Genomic DNA, 15,316 nt, shown 5'->3' on the forward strand with positions numbered 1-15,316 from the left:
AAACCAGACTCTTTGCAAATACTACGCTCTATATGAGCGTACTACACTCTCTGTATAATATTCAATACAATTTCCTGCATTCTGCGCTGGCTCTACCGACGCCGTCTTCGGGCAGCGTACTTGGACGCCGTCGAAAGACTGCCTTACTGGCTTTTCCTTGTAATGATTCATCACCTACGCCGGCTGCGTGGTCTCACTGATGCCGTCACTTCAGGCTTCCCGCGCAGGCTTCATTGCTGGCTTCTCTTTGTTTGACATTCCTGCTTTTAGAAATGTAACGGCCTCTAAGCAGTAAGTTCATTTTGTAAATAAATAATCACAGGCAGGTACAAGTGCATCTATGACTTGTTTAGAAGCAATGCGTATACTACAACTTTTGGATGCCAGCTTGTCTGTTGTGAGGTCTCAGTGGGAAATATTCATATAAGAACACCTGGAAGTGACAAAGAAGCACAATATCAACTTGGACGCTTGCCCATATCGCCTACATATAAAGCCCCAAAGCTCAACGACGCGACTTGCTCATTGTTCACGTGTTTCCACATTAGCAGAAATTCTCTTGTAAACTCCTGCTTCTTTTTTGGAGTCTGTTGCAGCGAATATATAATAACAGACTAGCAGGTACTATCTATGTGCCTTCGCATTGCTGTCCCTGTAATTTTCCGCCCAAATACATCGGGCCCATTGTGTTAGGCTAGCGAAGGCTACTTTCGACGAGCGTCAACTGGATGGGAACTTATTGTAGGACAGAACAATGTGTATTTCATGTATCTCTGCTAAAGCGGCTCCTAGTTTTAAAATAAGCGCCGTTGAATGCCGTGTAAGGCTAGCGTCAGGAATGCCTCAATAGAACATCAAGATTCTAGAGGAACCCAGTGTGCACATCAGAAGAAACGACAACTGGCAGGTCGATCCTATCTTGCGATGTCTGAACTGAATTCTTCCGTCTTACTGGCACTCTTTATATTTTCGGTGTAAGTATCGCACAGTACACATATGTTTGATTTGTTCGTTGACATTATTGAGCTTCATATTCCTATCCTTGTCATTTCTTTTTACTGCTTCAGCGGCATATCCGCAAATTTCGTCGATGCTTGGAAATATTGCCCGTAGTATCTGTTTTGTTTCGATATCTGTTAACGGTGTGCTTTGTGAAACTTGGATCGTTGTCTTTTGCTTACGTAGCTTTCGGGTAAGGAAATAATTCGATTGCGATGGGGCGTGCGAAGCCCTTATTCTCCTTATCCCTTAATATTCACCTCATTAATCCCTGTGCTGCTGCTCATAACTTGAGGGTGATTAGACATAAGCGCTTCAACCTACCCTTGTTTTAGAGTGCATCTATTAGGTGCCCGTTCCTTCGGCGAGCGTCGGTATCGTCGTTCTCTCGGCGTCCTTGTAACCGAGCGTACGAAAAGCGTAGTGCCGCGCACGATTGGCTTTGTGGCGACGGTAGCTAACGAGATGGCGCCAGTGTAGCGCACGTCCTCTCTATGGAAACAAAGCGCTGCATGAGCGTAGTTCCCTCATCGGCAGCTGCGCTAATGGCACCCACGCGTCACGATTTACGAGGCAGTCACATCACTCTTCGCTCCATTTGCAATGGGCCGCACCCCACAGATTGTCCGCATGTTCATCGCGAAGTGAAAACACGTATACAGCTGCGCTCAAATTTCGCATTAGGAAATATTGTACTCGTCGGGAAAATTGTTATATCCTAAACATTCGGCTGTTAAAAAAGTCATTCCTCGTCAATGCCACCAAAGATTTCACCCGTGCCATTGTGTACAGGAGTAGCTAAAAGACAGGCGCGCTAAGTGACGCGTGCTGAAAAGCCTACAGCCAGCCACGAAGCGTGCTTGAAATAATCTTTCAAGTTGCTCACTCGAAATACTCGCAGGAAACCAGCAATGCAGGCCTGTTCTGTTATTATATACAGAAGGTATGACATATAAGGAAAAAAAAAGCATCAAACTGTATGCATTTGCTACTAGGCCTACCTGGGCGCCACTGTGGCAAACGTTGGACTGTTGCTAGGGCACTCGAGCACGTGCTCAATATCATGAGCTATGTTAGAAAACCGGCGTGCTGCGCCTTTTCAACAGCGTACAACGCAAGTTTTGTGTTCAGAACATACAACAGTACTGTCTAAAACGCGACTCAAACAGGGGGACAATCGGAGCCTTCAGAAATGCATACTGCACTAAACAATCTTATTTTTGAATGCATTATGGGTTAACTCTGTTGGTCAACTATTCATCGAGCCTTTCGTAGCTAATTTTGCTAAGTTAAACGTTTCAATTCTCTACGGCCTGTAGTACACCGCATTTTCATCTGTTATTCACACCGATGATCTTCAACCCGTCTTAGCGGAGCAAGCACTCTTCTTTACTGAGCCTTAGTATAGGTCTAAAAAAGTTTTTTTTTCCTTTCTTCCTTCCTTCCTCCCTTTCGTATGTCTTGTCGCGCTCTTCCGAAAACTCCTGCCCACATTTGAATAACCCAGCCAGAATGTGGCAGGTGGCAGTCAGGAAAGCTATCGCTGACGTTTCAGGCTCTAATATAATGCATATAGATCAAAATTTAACTGTTCCAATAACACGCTGTGCAATGTAATACCTAGAGATGAAATTGATGCAGTGAAGGATGTGGTAACGTATATCAGCGTCGGTTATCATATGACGTTAAAGACCAACTCTAATGAAATTTTCGACCGCATAAAAAAGCCCAGTTTCAGATAATTCGGGCATGCAGTAGCCTCTGGGCAAATTTTTAGGCTTGAAATAGCGGTAAATTCATGACAAAGGACCCGCAAAAATCGACGTTTTTCAAGCCAAAACTGGGTTGCCGTCAAATTCGATATATTGCCCATAAATTCAGTGTCAATATTAGTCCTTTCCCTTCGGGACATACCTGCGCATTTTCGCAATACTATTGATGCTTTCATTAGAGAATGCTTGAAATTTCAAATTCTTTTCCAGCAGATGATTGCAGCACCATTATGATGTGCACCTTGGCTTGCTCAAATAATTCCAGTGCGTGTTTCCGGTTCACTACCAATGTGTTTTTTGTTTGTTTTGTTTTGCTACAATATAAAAATATCAGGTTATGGCATATAATGTGCTTTTGTTCCCAACTCGTGGTTGTTGGGAAGCTAGTTGCTGTTTCCCGTTCCTTCTAGTTTGTTAAAATATGCATGATCGCGCTCTCCCTCCAGTCTTGTAAACAAAAGCAAGAGTTCCACAGCATCTTTGACGCACCGCTCATTAGCTCTCTTTGATAGCTTACTTGTTATTTTAGCCTTCTTTTTCTTCCATTCATTTTGCATACCCTCCACTGAGGCCAGCTATCAGGGGCCATATGGAAAACTCCGTTAACTGTACCAGCGCCTCGCAAAAACTAATGCTGCATAAAATCATGTGTTGATCAAGAGAGGCAAATAAAGTATGTTGCAGAATCAGTGAAATGTGCTTTTGTACGTTGAGCTCCAGGTCAGAGAAGAGGCGCCTTTCTGTTACGTACACACAGATTGTGATGAATTGTTATGTGCTTGGGGTTTTGCTGGTGTGGATGTCTTATATGATTATATAACCAGCGCACTGTACCCTTTCAGAACACAGATTTCCTATTCCCACAGTTATTGCGCTTTGGAGTACATTGGAATGGTAAGAGGTTTCCTACTTCGAATATAAGTAGCTAAACCATATTTTTCGTTTCGTTCAAACTCCACAACGCAGTATTCTTCCATTTATTCCTTTTTAGCGCTCAATATTCTTGAAAGCAGGACAGAATTGCTTCCGACTTAGCAGCGTGACATGCGAAGAATTTCGCGGTAGAAATGTCCGGTCAGATTTTTGTAGAAAGGTCGACACCCCGGCTAGGTGATTATGACTCATACTCGTTAGTGCACATACCGAAGAAAACGAAAACATAGGGTAATGAATTGAAAAACGCTGACTAAGAAGGAAAGCTCTAAGGAAAAAGAGGAAATGCTAAAAGGTCAAAAAGGTGAGACAGAATCACATTTGAAAAAAGAAATGCTAGCCAACACCCGATAGTTGCAATTCAAAATGTAATCACATTGTCTTTCCGAATACCTTCGTCGTTTATAGGATGCGTCCCTTTTTGTGAAAGAGCTTATATTAGGCATACTGACTGTTGCATGGGTGAACAGTTGCGGCAGCCTATGAGTAAAATAAAAGGTCCGCCTTGCTCATATCTGCCCATTCTATCTCATGTCGCTTTCCACTAACGTGTGTTAAACCCTGAAAAGTATGTTAATGAAGTATTGGGATACGAAAACGCCTGTACGTGTCACAGCATTGTATTTTCAAAAAGTACTGCGTAATATTAATTTTCTTACAAATGCCGTGTTGTGGTTGGGCGCTCAAAGTTGGCTCTAGTTTTTATTTATTCTAACATCAACAACACTTACTGTTAGTATTCATAAGCTGTCCTGGGGCTCTATAATGTAAAACTATTCCAATATGTTTTTATTCCGTTCTCGCGACGTCAACTTTGCGTAACAGCCGACGCAAGCATCGGGCAGTCACCCGCAGGGTTGTTTGAACAGACCAATCAAACGCTCTCCTCGTTCATAGGAGGTCACTTTTGTTCGCTTGAAAAACGAATAAAATTGTCTACACTGAGTGCCTTGTCTTATCTAATTGGTTGACAAGAGGCGAGGAGCAAGCTGAAGTGGAGAGGGATTCGACGGGGCCGAGCCAGTGCACAGAAAATCGATAAGTAGATGAAGAGGGTGGTGCCGGCGTCTGCGATTGGTCCGCTTTCCCTTACTTAGCTGGCCGTGGCTGGTGGAAAATCGCGGCGGCATGCAACGGAAGCTTAGGAATGACGCTAAAACAGATTATCAGCAAAGGAGAGTTGGCAGAACGAGGTCGTAAACGTGTCGAAAGTGCTGAAAAACGTTACGCGGCCCCGCCAAGAGTTTTATTATCTCAAAATATATCCATGCTCTCTCGCAGGTGCAAGTAGCCAGTGCCTGAATGATCGAGGGCAGCTACCTCTTATTCCTTTCAGAACAGGGTAGCCTGCGGCTATTCAGAAAAACATTCAATTCTGTTCGGCATATCAATGCATCTTTAACGCGCACACGTCGCTTTGACGGGGTGTGTTTTTGCGGTTTGGTGACGTCGCGTGATAGGCTGGTGAAGTGGGTGTAGCCCGAAAACTTTTGACCAATAGCCGAGAGCTAATGGCAAAAAGACGTCGAATCAGAAAAAACAGTTTTAACGCGATAGCGTTAAGGAGATCGTGTCGCAGAAATGCCAGCGTCGTCGGCGTCGGCGTCGGCCGTGAGCGAAAAATCCCGGAAGGCAATTCATAAATAAAAACAACTTGCAAGATGGGCTGGGTGGGAATCGAATCAGGGACCCTGGAGTGTGAGACGGAGACGCTACCACTCAGCCATGAGTTCGATTCGTCAAAGCGGGACAAAAGCGCCTCTAGTGAATGCAGTGTTGCCTTAGAAACTTGCGTAGAAAGTTATACTGCGGTGTATATCGCTAATTATGAGCATGTAAATTACAGAAGTCGCAATTAAACCGCGGAGCGAAGTACATTTCCGCTACATTTCTTCTGCGCTTCCTGCACACGCACAGCCATCTTGCGGCAAACACAGAAGACCCCCTCCTCGCAATATGCGGCGCTGCCTCGACAGGTGGTGCGCCACTCGCCCGCTAATCGCCTTCGTCTCGTTTGAGCGCATTGGGGCCGTGCGGGGACCGGTTCAAGGCCCGTCGCGGCCTGGCTGTCCGTGCCGATCACGATGTTTGGCTCGCGTAGATCGTTTCCCCCTCCGAGATACGGAGTTCTTTGGTTCGTTCCGCTTGCTCAGGCGCACGTTTCAATGCCGCGCCGAACGCTGCGTTGCTCGGCGCTCACCGCGTGATTGACGGGTGCAAAGTCTAATGCGGGGCGCCTCGTAAGTGATCGCTGCGGCGTAGCGCATTGTCTTACACCCCTTGGCGCGTCGACGGGAACGCTCTCGCGTTCCACTCCTGAAGGCGAAGCTTAAGCGTCCTCAAATTTTTTTCTTTTGTTCAGTCCAATCATGCATAATCAGTGTCTACATGTCATATCAGATGAGCAGCTGTCGCAGTTTTTGTGACGTCGTGTGACAGACAGGTGAAGTGGGAGTTGTCTAAAAAAGATTTTGACCAATCGCGAAAGGTTTAATGCAGAATTGGAATAGAAAAGTTTGGAATAGTTTTACGTTATAGCGCCCCTGATCTGTTCTCTACGTGTATTTCTGTTGCAGTTTCATGTTCATGTTAATAAACATTACGGTTCAACTGTCGACCTCAGATCATTGTTACCAGCAACGAGATAAATAAAAGGGCCCTATACCAGCTATTTTGATCCTTCGAAAAATCCTTAGAACTAGTATGGTGCCTCGTAGGAATTTAACATAAGAAGCAATGTTTCAAACCGCTTGCATGAGCGTAGATACCCCTGACGTTCAATATATACATTTCTCGTTACCCCTCAACGTCCTCCGTTCCGAGAAAGTGGAGCAGCGCTGCTTGGCGGTGCCCCACCTACGGCGCCTGGCTGCTTTTCTTCAAATTTGCATTTCCTATTTTTGCGAAAATTGACGAGTGTGGTTACTAACATATACTTCCAGTCGTTGACACTATAGGTATGTTGGTCTCATCACTTTGTAATACTACAGCGTATTAGATAACAGCCCGAGGGTGTTTTTTGCCGCGCCGAGTGGCATGAGTGCCACTATTTTCTTGTTGTGCTTATCTCTATCGCAATTGCAGAATTTCAGCGGCCCGCAAGATACGCCGTTTACACAGGGTGCCCGAACTATCATGCATCAAGATTGAAAAATATGCAAATGACGCGTATCTGGGCGCAACCAAGTTAATGTTGTTTGCCGTCGCTTGGAGATAAATTACTTTTACTGCACTCCGCTTAATTCCATAATTGATCCTAGTTAATTATTCAACTTCTCAGGTATTGTAATTAGATTTGAAATGTCAATTAGAAAATTGTAGAGCAACATGAAAAACTCCCGATACAGCTTTCTGTTGCTCTATACGCGCTAGATAATTCTGTTTGTCCAAGTGTGAAAGCAGCCCGCGAATACACGGAAAATTGCCGTGCGACTGGCCGGTCGAGACACTGAATACAAGGAGATGTCTGCCAAGGCGTCTAGCAAGCAGCAGCTAGGAGTAAGAGCGCGCTAGAGCACGCCCCTTGCACATTCTACCCGCCGTTTCTCGCGACGCACTGCGTGTATAGCGTACGCGTGACACCGTCTTAAGTTTCGCGTTGTTTGACGACTCCTCAATGTTCAATATTTTCGAAATTAGTGAGACCTGGCATCTACGGCATTAATAAAGAGGGTGGCAAAACTTTCATTCTGATGAAGGCGGGCGCGCCAGAGCGCAAGAAGACGATCGTCTACATCGTCTGAAAGCGAATATTTCTTACCGCAATTAAAAACGCAGAATTTCGCTTACTTGAGCCTGTTTAGTTATCTGAGACAATAATACACCGTTAATAGTAGGAAGAGTTGCACTGATCAAAACATCCTGTAGCTGCAGCGTGCATCGTATGCGGAAGTTTTGGGGCGAGCCTTTGGCCACACTCCGACGCCTTTCGTTTCCGCAACCGCAGCCACGTCATACGTCTAGCTCCCATCACTGCAACTGATCCAACTTGTGGTCGGTTTAAGATCGGCGTCCGTTCCAGAGGAAATCTGACGTCTGACGTATCCCGAACAGATGTTCAGCTCTGCTATTACTAATGTGGCGAAGCCGGTCATGCATGCCGCGAGTCCGCTGACCACCGCCTTGGCCTGCAAGGTTTGCCACAGATTCATGAAGCCCGTGATATGACTAAATTTAAGGCCTAGAGCGATTCAGAAATACTTCAACCAACAGAGTATGTCAACAATGTCGCAGTTCCCGTTGCGACAGTCGCGCTCACCGTCTCCCAGGCTATCTTTCCCTGCTCCTCGAAGCGCTCCAAGCGCAGCGCAGGGACGATCGCGAAGTCCTCTCCGGTAAATTTGGGAACAGCGACCTTTGGGGGCGAGGGCGCTGAAAATCGCCCTTCCGAAGAACTCCCACGGACGTGAGTACGTTCTGTTCTGCGCGATTCAGTGACGACAGCAGCTGAACACAGTGACAGACTCTCGTTAGACATACCTGTTCTGCTAGATGGTCGCCCCGTTAGTGCGTTATTATACACAGCTGCCGAATACTCATTCTTCTGCGGGAAACCAGCGGCCTAACTTATAAAAGTTCTCACGTCTTGGTCTAGAACGCAGAAAGTTGAATAACGTCAGGAAAGAGACGTCTACCCCTTCAGCGGATCGATGACTCATTAGATCGACCCTGGCGAGCCAGGTATTTTTCATCCATGCATCTGAAGAGTGGATAGTGGAAAATCGAATTTGAGGAATGAAATCATGAAAAAACAGCCATTGTCACCCCGCGTCGAGTGTACGAGTTTATTCTGTGCTCCCATTCGCTCGGTGTTCTGCACCGTCCACGTTCCACAGAATGATGCACACTGTCTTGACCAGTGTAAAGTGGCATAATTGTTTAAGTGTACCTAGATCATGTCGCCGTGACCACAGTGACCTTCGAAGAACATGTGAAGCGTTCAGAGGCGGCAATTGAGGCACTCCGCTCCGCTAATCTCACGCTAAAGCCAGTAAAGTGTCACTTCGGTTACGAAGAGCTAAAGTTTCTCGGGTATGTCGTGAGCACCGATGGCTTTGACGCCGACAAAATATCCGCTGTTACTGCTTTTCCTTTCTGTCGTACAAAGAAAGCGGCATGCTGCTTTCTCAATGTGTGTGCGTGCTATCGACGCTTCATCGCCAATTTCACCCTGATCGCTGAAGCGCTCATTCGCCTCGCGCGAGATGACACACCCTTGGTTTGGACTGATGACCAAGAGGCAGCTTTGACCGAGTTGCGGCAGTGCCTACAGAAACCACCCGTCCTTGGTCAATATTAAGAGGACGCTGACATCGAGGTGCATACCGACGCAAGTAACATCGGTCTTGGCGCTCTACTCGTTCAACCCCAGGAAAGCGTTGCGCGAGTGATCCCTTACGCCATCCGCACTCTTTCACGCGTCGAAATAAGCGACCCAGCACCACCACCAGTTTTGTTAAATTATGGAGTTTTTACGTGCCAAAACCACTTTCTGATTAAGACGCACGCCGTAGTGGAGGACTCCAGAAATTTCGACCAACTGGGGTTCTTTAACGAGCACCTAAATCTAAGTACACGGGTGTTTTCGCATTCCGCCCCCGGCGCGGCGCCGTCTTCCCATCAACTTTCCGGGGTATTTATATGTTACTACTAAAACTAACCCTGGAAGGAATAGACGCCGCGGTAAAGACGGTGTCCCGTAAGGTGCCACAGCAGCTCAATTGGTATATAGAGCATCGCACGCGCAATGCGAACACGTAGGATCGTTCCCCACTTGCGGCAAGTTGTTCATCATCCAGTTTCATTTTCGTTATCGTTATCATTTCTTTATTTCATTTAGTAAGTACAAGTTATTTCCCCTGTGTTTTCCCTGGTGTTTTTGTTTATTCGCTTGTTATGCTATAAATAGGACCACTTTAACTTGAATCACTTTAGCGTGGTCAGGCCGTGACCTATTTACTGATGCAGTTTCTGCACGAGCGCTATTTTGTAGCTGTGCCTTTCGTCTTCCTAACCAAAGTGAAGCGAGGAACCTTCTGCGACATGTTTGTTACTTCTTAACGCCATGAAAATATGTAGCTACTGACTCGTTGATGCTCAACACCTTACTAAACACCATCAATAAATGAAAAAACCTGGATTGCTTTAGAGAACATAAAATATAAAAATTCCGGTGTCTGGAAAAAATCTATCGCCATTTGGAAAGAGACTAGAGGTGTTGCTTCTGATCAACACTAGGCACTTGCGGTCGTGCTACGTGGAACATCCTGGAGCATTTCTGGCTTGGCGAAATACAAAAATGCACCTTGTAATAGGCGCATTGAACAAAGGCGTGTTCAGTTGTGCAGTATCTTAGATCACGGTGAATTCAGGCCAATCGTTTACACCATCTTATCTCATGTATACGGTCTCGGGGCTAAAGGATGAACGATTTTCTGCAGCGGAAAAACTAGAAAGTTCATGAAGATTTCAATCGAAGGCGTCTTGTCGCCCATAGTTTCTTTCAAGCGTGCGGGCAAGGCTGTGTGCATCAAAAAGGAACACGGAAAACCATCCTCCCAATATTCACGCACATGGCATATCAATTAAAGAGTAGCACTTAACGCATACCGTTGGACGATAGCACTACCTGGCATGCATACAAGTCTTCCCAGAGTGCACACAGTGGAGCCACACAGCAAGCACTACAACGTTAGCAGAATTTATATCCTATTACGCTACCGCAAACACCGAGTGAGCGAGCCACCCACTGAGTACACAAAAACGCACACAATGCCACCTATGCCATCATGTTCCAGCCCAACAGGCTCCCTATGTCAACGAGGCGGTCACACTCAGCAGACCGTTGAGTTAGGCCCACGGTAGTCGTAATTCATGTCACAGCAACACCAACGGCTGCAATGGGCATGTCCAATCTGAGAACGGCGGCCTCCGCGGTACCATGGAGTATTACGTATACTTAATATCTGAGGGTTGACTATTCTGGGATACTTCTCAGCAGTGTTAATGATCTGCGCCAGTGTGTTAGAGTGCGTCGGCGGTGCCAGTGCAGGTCAGCCAAAGTGCCTGCTTACAACGTCAGCACCTGTCATGCAACCCACGGAAAAAAGAGACTGACTGAACTTTGTGAGCGTGGCAATCACATACTTTTGGTCTTGTTTATGAACATATGGAGAACTTTCTACCTTGATTCAACTTCAACATTTACGTCGGGCGGCACCTGGGGACGCCCCATTATTATTATAAAACATCAGTTTAGATGCATCGTTCCAGCAGAAAGGCCATACCTAAAGTTAAGCAATATAAATGCATCGGAGTATATATAAACAAAGACGTAATGATGCATCAATCACAAAAGTATAAGAATGAAAGGCAAGTTGAATGTGGCAAACTGGTAGCATAGAGAATTTTTGGTCTACAATAAATACGAGGTGCGAGGAATTGGTAAAGGAGTAACGGCGCTGGCATTAGCGTTGGCAAATGACAATCTGTGCTTACAGTCAGGCATGTTGTCGGGGTTAGAAGAAAGCCAACGATCGGAAGGCTGTTTTGTTCAGAGGGTCCACGGTAAAGACGAAAATGATACATTGCACCGTGACATGTGTGGGGCATCATTTGGAGACAGAGAAGTGGACAACAAAATTAGTTATGAAGAAAGACTCCGAAACACGGGTGTGTCTAATATACACAAATATTTGGACCTCAAAAGCGTGGACACGGCACGCAGGAATAAGTCGATAAAGTTAGATACCAAGTACAGTTTAATCGGCAGCAGCTTAAACGAAACAAAACTTGAGTAAACTTAAATCCACGTTTTAAATGTATTTGCTGCGGCAGTGATTTCCTAACTATTAGAATAATAAAATAAATCTTTAATTTCCTGAAATAAGCGAAAGTGCTTGCCCTATCCTTCAGTTCAGTTTGAAAGCCTATCGATTTCGTCTGAGACGGCTGACACTGGCTCAGCCTAGCTGCCTTGGCCGCTACTGCTTGTTGTGGGTATTGTAGAAAATAGAGCACATTGTCCTCGCCCTATGCGACAATTTCCGCTTTTACTGAATGAAAGGCCATGAGCAACTTCGGAACCATCGGAGTTTGCGAGGTGTCAAGGAACGACAGAGGCAGACAGGCTCAGATCTGAAGACGAGTGCATAAGTGCGCTTTCTCTGTAGTTGTTTATTTGCGCAGTTAAAAATGTTTGCGAATATGCACCAACTCACTCAACAGTGAGGTGTTCGAAACTACATAAGGAGAAAATCTTCATGGAAAGTTAGAGCGCATAACAGATGGGGAAAAGGATGGAGGAAGGCAAACGGAAGTGCATTGACGTCATCACCACATTTGTTCTGCTTGTGACACACTTTTACGCCGTCCACCGCCCAGGGGCTGTTTGTGGGCAGGATGTAATTGTGACGTGATTTTACCGAGTAAATCGGAGCCATACGGAGCTTCAATTCTCTGACGGGAGCTTTACCCCGACAGCGGCGGCCAGATTTGCATGGGGGCGAAATGCAAGAAACGCCCACGTACGCTAATTATTGCGGGAATTAACGAACCCCAGCTAGTCAAAATGAATCGTGCTTGCCCCCTAGGATGTGTCCCACAGATATCATGAATATTTCACTCCAAGATGTGCAATAAGAATGTGAATATTGGAAAGTTTCATTTAAATTCTTGACGACACACAGGGGCAAGAGGAACATTTGTTTCAGTTGTTCCTATACAAATGTATACGAACTCAATAACCAATTCCATCGAATGATACAGTACCAACCTTGATGAAGATAATTCGTTTTAAAAGAAGCAGTGAAAACCTGCCAGGAGTTTCGACACCATCTGTAACTTAGGCCATCATCCATTTATTTTGGCTGACCACAACGGACCTTGAAAAAGACTGAAATAAGGACATAAAATATCGTGGATTAGATTAAACAGTGCCACATCTTGCAAGGTTCGTAAAATTGTAACTCTGTGTGTCCAACTGAGCACGGCTAGTCTCCATATTCTGCCGCATAATTATTTGTTAGCGTTGGTGAGAGATCCTTGCACAATACATTTGAAATATTTTGAATATATTGCAGAATAGCGGCTAGAACATTAACAATGGGATTTATCAAGAAATGAATATACAGAATGCTATATTTGTGTGTGTAAAATAATAAATAAAACCTGAGTAATGATTGGGTCGCACACAGTTTTGGTGCGTTGTTCTATTCTTCTGCCGTACCTGAAATTTTTATTTTCATGCATCTTTCTAGGATTGCAGTCCTCGCAATCACACCTGCCCACCAGGTTGCGAATGTGGCCTTCACACACCCGTCGTAGGGAATGGCGCAAAATGGATGTGTGGTCCACATAAGGTTAACAGGTTGATATAGACTGCCATGTATGCTTCATAGCACATGACGAAAACGACATGCAGGCGTCATCGTTCAACTACGATTAATTATAAACAACAACGTTGCTGATACTGCGTATGTGTTGGAGTCCACAGAAAGAGAACTTTGAGGAAAGAGGAGAAATAAATACTTTACCAATCACGGCGATGCGTAAAATTATGTTTACTGCCATCGCGCGCAACGTATAATCTTCTGCAGCACTTCGGTTTATGCACAGTGAAGGTCGCTGCTAATATCTACCCTGTGTCCCATTGGCATATACATGTTGATATATTTATGGCTTCTATACCTATTGTGTAACAGTTGGACGTACCTATTCCGGAGCGGTAGATGCTTATTCTGTAGGATTAACACGGAATGAGCACACACCTATTGCTGCACACCGAATTGTTAATTCATAAATGGCAGAGTAAAGAACAGAAGTCAACGATGGTAATGAACTATCGGATGATAAGGTCGACGCGCATTATAGAAGCCGATGAGCCGATGGTATCGGTTCATAAATATAGTAAAAATTTGATTTTAATGCGAAGAATTCCCCGGATAGGGCCACTTTCTTGCGAACGAGCCTATATCGCTAGTTTCGTGCGCCGATCCCAATTATAGCGGAGGCTATCTCGCCGGTTTCGTCGGCCGGTCACCGTAGTAGTGAGGTCTAAAATTACTTGGCACAGGGCCAACCATGTATGTGCCATTGAGTGACATGGTAAGTGCACTGGGTTCCAAATCAAGAAATTTGCCATTAGTGGGTAAGCTGGGTTGGCATTACGTGACTGAGCCTTTAAAAGTGAGCTACATGCTCGGGCTTGACTATTTCGAACGCTTCCTCCCACTCCTATTTTTTGACGAAATACAGAGGGACTCATCCGTAAGAAAGCCTCGTCGAAAGCGGATCCTAGTCGCTGAAAGCGGAAGAATAGGCGCCATCACATCAGAAGATACGAAGAACTAGCAACTTCTTAGCACCCTTAGCACATTGTTATCGTGCCTATTTTATTATTATAGGAATAATTTCTGAGGTTTAGCGTGCGAAAACCATGATCTCATTATAAGGCACACCGCACTGTGGGACTCCGGAATCATTTTGACTAACTGGTGGTCTTTAATGTGCACCAAATGCACGTTACACGGGCGTTTCCGCTCTCCTTCGAAAAGCGACTGCCGCAGCCGGGATTTCATCCCGCGACCTCGTCCTTAGCAGCGCAACGCCAAAGCCATTCAGACACCACGGCGGGCGTGTCTATTTTGATGCGGCTTTCTTGTGCAATGCTGTCTAACACATTAGGCCATGAAAACATTTTACTAGAGAAAAGGAATGAGATAAAGCAGCTTTTTGTGCGCACATTTCCAGTCCTCTCCGCTATTCATTCGTGTCCCCATAAGTTTACTCATGGCTGTAAAAAAAGTTGCTGTTTTTGTTGTTAGAAAGAAGAAATAGAGCGGACCGCTGGGAGTTAGTTCGGAACCTGTCCAGCAGTGAAAATGGGCACAAAGTGGACGGCATATCAGAAAGTAGAGTGGCCGAAAGAATATCGGAAAGACGGAAAGCGGCGCTATTTGCAATATCAACACTATCGACAGCAACTACTATTATTATGCCTTCTGCGCATGAGAAATCAGTTAACCCGAGCTAACGGACACAAGGTGGCTGAGCACACAACCAGCGATGCTATTTCAGCAGACACAAGCTTATTGGCCACCGTGGATGTAGTAGTTACGACTCCAAGAAGTTTCGGGTACGACGGCTTTGTTCACAGGCCCGTGTCGAGGGGTTATCGAAATGCACGCTCAAATTGCCCATCAGAAGGGCGTACACCGATGCCTAGCATGTACAGATATGCACGAATTCCCCGTGTATCACCCCGCGAGACTAGTATGACCAGCGCGGGGCGGTTGCAAGAAGAGAGAGATCGAAACACTTTATTGAATGAAGCGGTTCGTTTCTTGGAGGCTGTTAGTTCAGAGCATTGAATTCTGACAGGCACCAAGGCGATCTCTATGGGCGAAAATCTAGCCCGTCTCTGTGCTGGAAAACATACCGTAGTGGGTGGCCATGCCTCTTGGATGCAGCACTAAAAATGCTTTCCTTATTTGTAGGTTATGTCAAGCTGCAGCACAGCTTTCCCAAACGCGAATGATGAGGAGAAAAGAGCGTTTGCAGCTCTGCGAACAGAATCGTTTTATGCATTGGACATCTGTTTTAGGAATTTCAAA

General features: G+C 45.5%; 1 long non-coding RNA gene across 1 annotated transcript; it reads left to right on the forward strand.

The window, feature by feature from the left end:
• The first annotated feature begins 755 nt into the window (after window positions 1-755).
• Window positions 756-13,242, forward strand: LOC142574034 (uncharacterized). Its single transcript, XR_012826399.1, has 3 exons — window positions 756-974; window positions 3,614-3,665; window positions 12,962-13,242. It is a non-coding gene; the product is annotated as an uncharacterized LOC142574034 (long non-coding RNA).
• The last annotated feature ends 2,074 nt before the right edge of the window (window positions 13,243-15,316 follow it).

This window comes from Dermacentor variabilis, chromosome 3 (genome assembly GCF_050947875.1).
Source record: "Dermacentor variabilis isolate Ectoservices chromosome 3, ASM5094787v1, whole genome shotgun sequence".
In the NCBI taxonomy this organism is placed as follows: domain Eukaryota; kingdom Metazoa; phylum Arthropoda; class Arachnida; order Ixodida; family Ixodidae; genus Dermacentor; species Dermacentor variabilis.